At 34.1% G+C, this 13,358-nt stretch overlaps 1 long non-coding RNA gene across 3 annotated transcripts; it reads right to left on the reverse strand.

Annotated features, from left to right (window-relative positions):
* Positions 1–298: 298 nt before the first annotated feature.
* On the reverse strand, positions 299–13,264 carry LOC134251004 (uncharacterized). Of its 3 annotated transcripts, none has more exons than XR_009988646.1 (5): positions 10,672–13,264; positions 10,240–10,391; positions 756–837; positions 583–659; positions 299–438 (listed from the first exon to the last, which is right to left on the reverse strand). It is a non-coding gene; the product is annotated as an uncharacterized LOC134251004 (long non-coding RNA). The 3 variants fall into 3 exon arrangements; XR_009988652.1 differs by having other exon boundaries at positions 10,227–10,391; XR_009988650.1 differs by lacking the exon at positions 756–837 and having other exon boundaries at positions 583–688.
* Positions 13,265–13,358: the final 94 nt, after the last annotated feature.

The following is a 13,358-nucleotide window of genomic DNA, read 5'->3' on the forward strand; positions in this document are numbered from 1 at the left end:
TAAAACTTTCAATCTTATTTCAATGGAAATATATGTATAAAGAATCACTGTCTAGTTGGTACACTTAGCCAGGGATATCAAATAGTTGGAAACAATGTGATAATTTACGCCTAATGGGCTTTGCCCATAAGGCGATTTATCCCACGTTTTTAACTATCGTTGGTGCCCTGGTACAATGTATTAGGCAGTGATTTTTTTAAATAAATATCATTCCTTTAGTTTATAAATTTTATGATCAGCAACAATACAGATAAACGATCATAGGCATACTTTTTTTTCGGGGGTGGGGGAGGGGGGTTTCGTACTTGTTAAATCTACCATAATCATGGTTGGATGAAGAGCTGGCATGTGTGTTAAATTCCGAACCATGCTCTCTGGCATTTTGCACACATCTAATTCCATTGGTGTCCCATTCATAACAGCATAGCTTGAATTGGTCTATCATATAAAGAAATAGAAACAGTGAAGAATACACATTAAATGCTACTTTATACAATTCATTCTGAAATACCGGTAACTCTCTATCTGCATTTTTACGAAAATATAGAAAAGGTCGAAGAATGCTACATCATGACAGCTTACTTTTATGTATTTGCTGAAACTTCAGCTGCTTTGTAAATCATTCATTTCTCTGGATACTAAGTTTTCTTATTGGTCATCTTCATGTAAGAAATAGGAGGTCTAAATTCTTGATAAGTCAACAAAAATAATTTGTCATCCACTGTGCATTATTTGAAGAAAATAAAACTACATACTCGTTGTTGGATATCTTTTGGTAGTTCTTTGGTGGATTTTATAGATTCCCAAGAACATTAGTATTTTTAAGTTCAAAATATACTGTAAAAATTAAAATAGACTGATGTGAGGAATCAATTCCTTAGAACTGAATTGATCTTTTCAAACATTAAGATGGTTGATTAGAAATGACTTCTTTACAGTGTACACAACAAATAATCTCGAAATCAATTGTTTAATTTTTACATTATTTAAAATTTATTACAGATTCATATAAAATAAAGAAAGAGAATGGTTTTTTTTTCTTGCATTGTGGTTCTTAATTTCTTAATTACCACTACAGCATGTTTATGTACCCCTTATAAAAAATTCAGGGGAATATGGTTTTTGTCATGTCCATCCGTCTCTGTTTTTTTTTCTCTGTCTGCCTATCAAGCTTTCCCACCAAAGCTTGGGTGGGACTATGCTTTTCCTATTTCACAGTTTTTCTCTTTGAGACAAGAACTTTCTTTTGGGCACCTCTAAATTTGACCATTTGACATTTACCTTTGACGTTGCGCACGGTGTTGGTACCACCATATCTAACTCTTTATGTCGAAAAAAAATTGGCGGTTTCGCGATGTCATATTTACTTTAAATTAAAAATAAAATTAATTATGTTATCTCAAGTAATGAATAATTCTTAAAATTTTCTTTTAAATAATTTAAAATTATTTTAACTATGACGAGGCGTTACTTAGTATTGGTCATTTACGGCGAAATTGCCGTGTCCGACGTTACATCAATTATTGGTAGCGCAACTAAATGGTATGAAAAAATGCACTTACAACTCTCTGAATTAAATGAAATTTAGGGGATACAATAGAATATATGCATTCTTTAAGATATTGTTGAGTTTTTAACATCATTATATCAGATTCATGAATTTAGACTGGATCTACAGTGCGTAAGTAAAATGTCTAACAGTACAAAATCGTTTCCTTACACTGACATTAGCCGAAATGGAGACGTGTACCAGACATAAATCCCAGACAAATATTAATTTTGGTGAATAATCTTTTAGTACATATATTTCTTAGATTAATTGGATTACATATTTTATATTACTTTTCCAACGTAAATATTAGGAAGGCTTTCTTAACTGTAGCCATTTTGTTATGCACGCACGAGTCAGTGTATTGTTACTAAATATGTCTCAATAACATATCAAAAATATACAAATTGATGTAAGATATAAAGCAATCATGTATGTAGCTTGAAAGAACATTTAATGCTGCAATTAGTAATTACACAATCTTTACAGTAATGGTCTACATGAAATAAATGAAAGCATCAGTAAAAGTGTAGCCATTTTGTCACAGGTACAAAAAACGTCATTTTACTCAATGCGTACACATGACGTCGCGAGCGTCAAATTATTATCGCCGTGGCTTTTCCAAATCAGGTCCATAGTACCAGCTTACAAGTACTTGTGGACATGCAGAAACCATCCCAACCCGTCCTCGATATTCAACCCCGGAGCTTGTTGGAGATTCTTTCACTAATTAATATTTGTTACACTTAATCATCATGTGTACATGTATACCAAAGGAAAAAAAAATATGAAAACCCCAAAATGATATCGTTCCACAAAAAATACCCTACTAAACGAAGTATGCATTAAAACAGCCCCCCCCCCCGCCTCCCCTTCTTTCACCAAAAAATAGTAAAATGATTTTAGAGTTTTCGTGATAAACCAGATTTTCAATTATGGTGGAACGTCTCCATCCCTCCTTTTTTTTCATCCCCTCAATATACTAAATTGATACTTATTTTTTTTTTAAATTTAAAATGACACCAGTTCCATTGAAACGTAGGAAGTATAAAAATTTTAACTCTCATTTTTTTTATCTATACACCCAAAGCGCATGCGGACGCTTTATAGAAATAAAAGACTTTTACAGGGGCGTAGTATCAGGGGGGCCAGGGGGCCAGCCCCCCCCCCACTTTTTTCCCGACATAACCTTTACTATAGAAAATGTTTACTGAAGGGAAGGTTGCCCCCCCCCCCCCCACATTTCAGCAAAGGGTAGTGTTATAAAGAAAATTTACCCCAAAAGTTTCAATTGAAAGATAGTTGGTCTTGAAAAAAGTTAGCCACTACCCCCCCCCCCCCACACACACACACACACACACGAAATAGGATTTTCGACTTCGGGCAACTTTTAATTTTTGTTTTTTTTTTGTTTTTGTTTTTTGTTTTTTTTTTGTTTTTTTTTTTTTGCTCGTCAAGTTTTTCAGGTAAGTAAAAAAATTTTTGCTCAGGTTGGCCCCCCCACTTTCAAAAACAATGCTACGCGCCTGTTTTAATGACATAACTGAAAAAAAAATATTGAAGGAGGTTGAAAGGGAATACTACTTATATATTAAATTTTCTCCTTATAAGACAGACAAGTGAAAAAAATAAATAGAAAGAGGAATATTCACTGAGTGCCTTTGGCATTTCAGTAATAAAAATTTTATTATTAAGATATATTAATAAACATCTAAATATTTCAAAAAAGAAGTTCTAACATTAAACATTATGTGCCCTTTTATTTTTTTTTATATATACTTTTGTAAAATAAAATTCATTTAACCCCCTTCCCCGCAGTCACGCATTTTAACGCATATACCATTTCCTATTTCTAACGCAAAATCATGCATATACCGTTTCCCCGCAATCACGCATTTTCACGCACTTTGAAAAATTCATTTAATTGTTAATTTATTAGAGAAAACCACACATATATAAATTTCTAAAAGTTTAATGGCGAATAATGGCCATGGCAGCACTACAATTTTCAGGAAATTACATTTAGTTACTGGTTACAATCGTAACCAAGGTTACCGACCCAAATACATTGGGCGATTTTGGCAACCCAAATGGCAAATGGCAAATACATGTAAATGAAAATCATCATGAAATGGGCAAATACATTGGGTGATTTTGACAACCCAAATGGCAAATACATGTAAATGAAAATCATCATGAAGTAGGCAAATATAGAAATGAATATGAAATAAGCAAATATACAAATGAAGCTGTTAAGCAACCTACTGGCAAATAATACATTGCAAATGTTTCATCCAGTCTGACACAAATAAGCAAATTGAAATTTCACACATATTGAAAATAATTATGTACAGTTGTAGCGAGCCCTGGGAACAGATGCTCACTAAATATAACCCTATTTAAGTTCAGCTAAAGATTGCATAGTCTTATTCCATCCATTATACATACAAATCGGGAATCGTACAAAAATCAGTCACATGTAAGACACCAGTGAGTTCTGGGGCAAGATACTCACACACATATAAATCACTATTCAAGTCCACCGACAGATTGTGGAAGGCATCTAGAGAATTGTAACTTCATTGGTGCAGGTACGGTAATAGTTGTTACATCAACAGCCACCGGAGGTTACAGCCATGCAGTGCGCCATAACGAAGTTAGGTGTTGAACTACGAGATGTACAAGGTTCACATATAAATCACTATTCAAGTCCAACAACAGATTTTGGAAGGCATCTAGAGAGTTATAACTTCATTGGTGCGGGTACGGTAACAGTTGGTTACATCAACAGCCATCGGAGGTTACATCCATGCAGTGCGCCATGACGAAGTAAGGTGTTGAACTACGAGATGTACAAGGTTCACATATAAATCACTATTCAAGTCCAACGACAGATTTTGGAACGCATCTAGAGAGTTGTAACTTCATTGGTGCGGGTACGGTAACAGTTGGTTATATCAACAGCCATCGGAGGTTACATCCATGCAGTGCGCCATGACGAAGTAAGGTGTTGAACTACGAGATGTACAAGGTTCACATATAAATCACTATTCAAGTCCAACGACAGATTTTGGAACGCATCTAGAGAGTTGTAACTTCATTGGTGCGGGTACGGTAACAGTTGGTTACATCAACAGCCATCGGAGGTTACATCCATGCAGTGCGCCATGACGAAGTAAGGTGTTGAACTACGAGATGTACAAGGCTGAAAATAGAAAAATTTAGGCAGCAGAAAATTGACACCAAACAGACAATTTATTTTATATATTCATACATTACATATAGGGTGTTGGTGGGTGGGAATTTTTTAACACATTAAAAAATAAATAAACAAATTTTTATCTTGAGATGCAGGATATGTCTGCTCCCCTTCATTCTCTAACGGAAAAGGAAGTCCTAAGGATTCGACTAAAATACCAAAGTTGAAAGAACGGAGAAATACTAATGACCCGATAACCCCGAATATGGGCCTCTCTAATAACGCGATTTAATTTTCAGCAATTAAATCGAATTATTAGAGAAAACCACACATATATAAATTTCTAAAAGTTTAATGGCGAATAATGGCCATGGCAGCACTACAATTTTCAGGAAATTACATTTAGTTACTGGTTACAATCGTAACCAAGGTTACCGACCCAAATACATTGGGCGATTTTGGCAACCCAAATGGCAAATGGCAAATACATGTAAATGAAAATCATCATGAAATGGGCAAATACATTGGGTGATTTTGACAACCCAAATGGCAAATACATGTAAATGAAAATCATCATGAAGTAGGCAAATATAGAAATGAATATGAAATAAGCAAATATACAAATGAAGCTGTTAAGCAACCTACTGGCAAATAATACATTGCAAATGTTTCATCCAGTCTGACACAAATAAGCAAATTGAAATTTCACACATATTGAAAATAATTATGTACAGTTGTAGCGAGCCCTGGGAACAGATGCTCACTAAATATAACCCTATTTAAGTTCAGCTAAAGATTGCGCCAATGGACACTATGTGTCCACCGCCACAATGGCGGTAGCTGAACGCTTATGATAACCCCCCCCCCTCCTTTTCAAAGAATGGCAAAGCAAATAAATTAACATTGCATACTAAGACAAATGTGTATAAAACAATCACATCAGCTACATCTATTGTGTGTCTATTTTAGTGTGCTTTACATTATTTAGTCAGTGAAATAGAGTGCCATGGCCATTAAAGCCCACCCTTGACATTTTAAAATTATTCAATGCTTTCCTCAAAGTTTCAAAAAATATCTCATTGCCTTGCTCTGACAAGTGCACCCCATCCTCTTAAAGTAGAGTATGATCAACCAAAGTGAACTCTGGGCAACAAATATACCCCCCTTGATGGGCCAACAACAAAGCTATAAACTCAAAACCCAACTTTAGAAAGAGCAAGGTTGTCCCTAGCAGTACGCCAAATCAATCTAGGTAATATCTGAAATCAAATAATTTTCCATAATTGTTGTTTGATAACAGAACTTAAATTGAATCAAAAGAATTATTTATGCTATAATGCTAAACACATAATGGAATTTGACCAATGTCTTTGCCATTGCAATGTAGAACCAGATTATAATTTCATACCTTAACATAAATTTGATTTTTGGGAGGAGATGTCACCATTTCATGCCGCCTTTTCCCTGCCACCATATATTAGCTTTCAATCTGGATAACCCAAAATTGGAACTCCCCCCCCCCCCCCATTTTTTCTAGCATAACCAAAACCAGAAGTCTCTGTCGAGACTGTAGCTCTACTGGTTTATACTTAAAACAAAGGAAGAGAAAAGTAGCAGTTGATACCTGAAACTTTAAAACAGCAATAAATAGAAAAATGATCCTTGCCACTCATCAATATAAAAACCGATGCACAGAATCATGTATCCTAGCATAGTCCACCTGTGTGCCAAGTTATCTTGAAATAAGACCAAAACTGTAGGAGGAGTAACATTTTGAAAGAATTTCACAGAAATTTCTATTCTTAGTAATCATGGCATCACCATTTGTTGAAATCCCAAAATCATGCCATAATATTGATATAATTGGCAATCTAGCATCTACAGAACTTTGCAGTCATGACATGCCTACCACCATCTTTTTCATAACAACAAAGTCTCAAGTACCATCAAGTTGACATTTAAAGCTTGTACCTGACAGATATGTTCTTACCTTAGAATATGACAGATTATCTATTATCTATTTTTCATCAGGATGCCAAATCGGATGTGACCCACAAGATAATAAGACAAGCCTTGAACTGTATAGGGAGAGGGCTAAAATAGGCTTTGCCTGCTGCCCAATCCCATTCACTTATGTGAATAAAATTTTGTATAAATAAAAAAAAGAACTGTATATTGTTTAAACTGGAACAAGCTAAAAAATGTTATGTCCCTGATTACTTTAGTACCAACCCATTCACTTGGCCTCTTAAAAAACAACCAATGATTCTTGAAGAAAGTGCCACAACATAATTCTGAAATCCATGAACTAACAGTAAATAATTGGAGTTGATCATTGTTTACAAAGTCAATTTGTGGAAAGTAACAGCAGCCATTGAACAAATCTAAAAAAGTAAGCCACACTTTCAAGTCCTCCTTAATCACCACAGAAACCCTGATAAAGTGATGTGGTTTACAGACCCCTTGCATGATGTCATGAATTATGCCTAGTGAATGCCCGGCCTAACAGAATGGCACGCAAACAAAAATTCAACAAACCTGCAAGAGCCTTAAATACTTTTAGGGTAGCCTTCTTTCTTGACATAAAACTGTTGCTCAAATCCTTTAAACTATTCTACTTATCAACTGGGATTCTTAACATTATTTCAAACAAATCTAACTCAAAACCCAAAAAGGTCAGGGGAGTGGAAGGCCACACTGTTTTATCATCAGCTATTGAGGGGACACCTAACTGCTCGCATAGCCCCACAAAGAATGATATGAGTTCATCACGTGTATTCCTACCTGCCCTACCAGGAAACCAAACATCATCTAAGTACTAGTACTGGTAATGCACAACAGATTTCTCACCAGACTGTTGCTTCAATATCCATTCTAAATATGATGAAAATTCCTCAAAAAGACTACAAGACACCACAAAATATTTATTTAAATCCTAAAAGCTTAAAGATCTGCTGGGTGAACAGGAAGCAACCTAAATGCAGACTTGAGGTCCATTTTTCCCAATTCAAGGCCCCCTTACCTAACAAACTTAGTAACCTAACTGCATCATGTAATGAGGAGTAATTGACTGAGGAGCAAGATGGATCAATAAAGGAATTAGCACTCAAGTTTTCTGGTTAAGATAAATGATGAATCAACTTAAATAATCCATCTTTTTTCGGTACTAAACCTACAGCTGAATTAAGCCTAAGACTGGGAAAGGGTCTTGAATGGAATGGGCCAGTAACTCTTCCAGCATAATTTTTTAAACTTTTTTCAGAATTCCAAGCTCATTATCCCTAGCTGACTTTAAATTAAAACAATTAGTAACTACCCTTTTGACCATTAATTTAGAAACCTTCATAAAACCCCTTTGGCAAAATTTCTTTACTCTTCCTATTATAATCAGAGTTTTGTAAATAAGCTGCATAAATTTCTACTTTAACTGGGGAATAACCTAGGTCCTGCAGATTGTGTTGCACTGGGGAATCATGCTCAAGGCTGAAGTGGTCTTGTTGAAAGTCTCTGGTTCCTGTATTATAATGGGTACCTTTGACCTGAAAAATCTCTAGAAGCATCTTGATATTTAGCAGACGGGCCTTTTTAAATGGATGAGGCCCGCTACAATTCAAACATTTATGTAATTAATGGCACTGCTGTTTCACACAAACCCAATAATTGTTATAGTCATAGCATTTACCCCCCCCCCCCCCAACGGAAGGTTTTGCACCGGGCAATAAACGATGGTACCATGTACAGAAGCTAAAGCTCCTGATCAAATTTTCATGAAACACTTGAATTTCTTGGAATTCTCATTTGAAATTGACCATTATAAAACTGCCACCTTATATCTGTTAGCCTATCTGCTAGCCCCTACACAAACAGTGTGGGTTTAATTAAACAAGCCAAAGAAATTATGTAGGGTGTACTGTGGCATATACTGAAGAGAAAATTAAAAATGCATCAGTCCACTGCTGTACATTTGTAATTTTAACTGTAACCCTTTCAGTTCAATTACTACTTGACCATTAGAGACTGTTAGTGTTTGCTTATCAACCATCAGGACCGGATTGGACAGAAGCTGTCCTAAATCAATGTATTAGCCCTCAACATTTTATGTTTGATTTATTCTGTAGCATTTTCCCCCAAACTACCGCATATACCATCGATCTCATTACCTGTTGTATCAACATGATTGGCTGTCTCTACATTGAAATCAGATTCATTGCTGGAACTAGTGAAAAAAGTAACCACACTTCCTGACACTTGTCGTAACCATGGTAACAATAATGTCTGTACAGGGTATGCTTTCCTCAGACGAAACTTCTGTAGATTCGACTGATCCCACTTTTGGTTTAGGCCCGCTCGTAGGTGCTGATTTCCGCTTCGCCGGCTTGGCAGCGGGTTTAACTCTAGGCATTTTCTGAAACTACCGACTTTGGAATAAGAAAAACAATATAGAAATAGGCCTAAAATAAAGTTATTATTATTATTTTTAATATTGTCTCAGCGTTAAGACTTCGACAATTTTTTTTAAATAAAATCATTATTATATTTTGCTCAAATATTGACTAAGCGTTACGACATTTGTTTTATATTACGCATGTGGTTTTTCAAAATCGAAAAACATCCGAAAAGTCATGTAGGTAATGATGCAAATACACAAGAAAATAAAGATTGCTAGAAACATTCTTCTTAAATTTCATGCATAACATGAATTTTTTAACACATTAAAAAATAAATAAACAAATTTTTATCTTGAGATGCAGGATATGTCTGCTCCCCTTCATTCTCTAACGGAAAAGGAAGTCCTAAGGATTCGACTAAAATACCAAAGTTGAAAGAACGGAGAAATACTAATGACCCGATAACCCCGAATATGGGCCTCTCTAATAATGCGATTTAATTTTCAGCAATTAAATCGAATTATTGCCAATTTCCTTCTATTTTGTACTTGCAAAAATCTCATCAAAGAAGAAAAGAATTTTTTGTATTAAAATATAGCGTCATAGTATTATTTACGCTTAACTTTAGAGAAACGTGTACCACGCTAAATGGTGCTTGCGGGGAAATGGTAAATTTCTATTTCTATGACGTGAACAGTTCAGTAAGTTGTAAAGAGTTAAAGATATAAAATATGCATGTATTAGGTTCTAAACGTTATAACAACGGTATGACATTTTAACGTTATTTTGACGTAACGTCAATGTGTACCAACACCGTGCGCAACATTTTTGAGTTTGACCCACTTTTACAAAAAATAAACACAACTTAAGCAAAAACAGTTAAACAGATGGTGCTGTGGCTTTCATGCTTCACATCAGCACCCATTGTAAAAAGACCTATCATTGGGTAAAAAGAAATTTGATTTTGACCTTATAGTTTGACCCATTAAAAAAATTTAACCCTGGACATTAACATTTGAATGGTAAGTACCAGGCTTTTTATATTTCACAGGTGTATTTCTTAGAAGAAGACAGTCCATTGAATTGATACCAGCAATTTTAACCTTTAGGCCTTGACCATGAAGTTTTGTTTGCATCTGAGAAACCATGATCGTCTCCATAAGCTGCGATACAGGGGCATCAGTGTTTCAAAAACACATCTTGTTTTGTTTTTCTCTTTGAACTTTAGCATTTGAATTGTTGGAGTTGTGGTGATCTACAAGGTATACGTATTATTTCTCAAATATATTATGTAGTTGAAAAACGTACTCGGTAAGGTATTGTTTTGCATCATGCACACAAGAATCATTTTCCCAACAAAATACAACCTGTGCACTTTATGATCAAGTACATCGTAGGCATAAACTTATCTAGAATATGGATTACTCATTAATTTTACCCGAAAAATTGAACAGAAATTGTTATTCCATGAAATTATGATCCTGTGTAAAAATTACATTTACAGTATATTCATTATCTTATGGTAAATTACTTACTAATTGGCCATTGTGATAATTTCACTAGAGAGGAGACTTGCACCCTGTTTGGTTTGTTGTCGTCCGTAAGGGATACGGTAGTTGATTGCTCATAAATTGGTTTCTTGAGCTGGAGGGTGTAAAAATGGGGAGCTGCCTCCTTAAATCAATGGAGGATACAGAGGAGCTGGCCTGTGTGAGATCCTAGGCCTTAAACCTTATTATTTGTGCTCTTTATGTATTATTCTTATTGCTATGCATTTTTCTTGACTCTAAAATAACGATAATATCTTGCAGATTTATTGAGAATGCTTTATAAATTTACAATGTATGTACATGTATAACACCAGAGCTTGTTCTATTTTTGTTTTAAATAAATTATCTGAGTGTAGACTTCTAGCACTAGGGTTTTTTGCTATGATTTTATTAATTTTTTTTTCTATTGTGATGGTATATTTTTGGATTATTTTTGGAGAAACCCTTCAGCATCTAGATAAATTGTGTTGATTTTTTCTCTATTAACGGAATAAAGGGACGATTTTTTCTCTGAGTATAACAATGCCAAACATTGAGAACGTTAACCACTTCGCTACCCCAGTCTTCTTATTGTTTGTGTCAGTTTGAGTTTAAATAAATGTGTTTGTCGATGCTTATTTTTTTTCCAGAAATGTTCAATTTTGATATAGAATTGGTTTACCTCCATGCTTTAGATACAACAAAAAAGAAAAGAAAAGATTAATTCTTTATAACCTCGTCAAATAAACATTTATATCTAATAGATTGATTGATTGATTTATATTGTTTAACGTCCCTTTCGAGAATTTTTCACTCACATGGAGACGCCACCACTTGCCGGTGGAGAGCTGCAAATTTTGTCCTATACTCAGCACTTAGGGCCATTGAGCAGTGGGGTTCTTTTTCGTGCCAGCACCTACAGCGACACGGGACCTCGGTTTATACGGTCTCATCCGAGGGACCGGTCTCCAAGTCCCACTGTGGGATTAAACCCGGGAAATTTAATTAAAAATATGAGTCAAAATTGTTCAAAATAACATTTCTAATATAAAACAAAATATTTGAATTTATTAAAACTTCGTATTAGAGTAAAAAATAAATATGTATTCTTTGTACTCTGTAAGAAAAAAAAAGATTGGAAAATGAAAGAATTTATTGAAAATAAAAAATTACTTATTAAAAATTTGATACGAACATTTTTTAATGGAAAAGTGCCTTTAAAACAAACAAAAAAAAAGGGAGAGAAAAACAGAATGCTGATCAAAGAAAATGAGTTAAAGATGCAATATTTTTCAGCGTATCTACCACTGAGACCCGGCATGCATTTACTTACCTTGAATAGGTGTAAAAAGTATTTTTGGAAATAAGGAAATTTTAAGGAACACTTTGAATTCAATTTCTATTAATAACAGGGTCTTGAAATACACATGTGCGAGTAAATGTAATTGAATGTATAAAAAAATCTTACCTGTTCAGGTGCCTTTTTTATAACATCTTTTTAGTTACAATATGCTGTACATTAGTATTGAAAACGAATTGACAATTATATATAAGGTGTTTTTCTTCTCTATCGTTTCATCAAATGATTTTTATAAGAATTTTTTTTAAATAGAGTATTGTACAAATAAATAACTTACCTAAAAGGTAACCAAATCATTTTCTCTCCGTGCAAACAACGAAACAATGTAGTTGCGTATCGCTTTTGTAGACGGTTAATGAGACACAAATTGATTTAGATATGAAGTGATTTTTTTTCCCAATTTTCAAGGTCTTTTTTTTCGATCCAAAAGATTTTGTGAAAAAGAAACCAACCGTTTGCAATAAACCTTTAATGTGATTGATTAATTTTCAAATGTTCTCTCTCTCTCTCTCTCTCTCTCTCTCTCTTTAATCATGGAATTGCTTCTTGATTTCCATTGTAATATTTTTTTTTACCTGATACAGAGGATATGAATTACATTTTCATTATTTCCTTTCCAGTATTACACCAATCAGGCTGGAGTATTGATCAATGATGCAAAAACCATTAATTTTTTGTTTTAATCGGTCAGAATCTACTGATTACCATCTTTATTTTAAGATATTAGAAGATTTTGTGCATTTGAATACGGCACATGAGGTTCATAAACATGATAAAAGTCAGACATACATAAACTCTTCATTTAAATATTTTTCTCAGTCATACGTATCATTAATCTTTCAGAAATTTAATAAAAACACACTACGATAGTCGTTTAAGTAAGTATCTAATACTTCGGAGAGTTTTTATTAGTTTTTCACTCAAATCATCTAAAACAAATGCTTACTCCCTTCTTTCTTAAATTCAGTCAAAGTTCATTTTATCTTGTAAGCTATAGAATCTCTTTCTAGTGTGCAAAGTTAACCAAATTTTTATGAAGCAATTCTGACGTGCAGATTATCATTTTGATAAAAATGATAAAAAAAGATCCCATTTAAGATTTTCATGAAAAAATTGCATTAATTACCAAATTTGGTAACAGCAACAGTATGATTACCTTGGAGGACGAATATGAAGATATCGATAGCTCTTATAGTTTATGGGTAAGTATTCACACAATGATGATAACTGATATTTTATAAATATTGCATGTAGTTTAGTGGTTGACGGTGGTTTTCGAGTGACAAAATTTTTTATCAAAACAAAAAGGTTATACAAATCAAGGCGCAAAAAT

The sequence above is a fragment of the Saccostrea cucullata genome, unplaced genomic scaffold, assembly GCF_032062105.1.
Source record: "Saccostrea cucullata isolate Sc308-1 unplaced genomic scaffold, CSIRO_AGI_Scuc_v1 ctg2396, whole genome shotgun sequence".
NCBI lineage: Eukaryota > Metazoa > Mollusca > Bivalvia > Ostreida > Ostreidae > Saccostrea > Saccostrea cuccullata.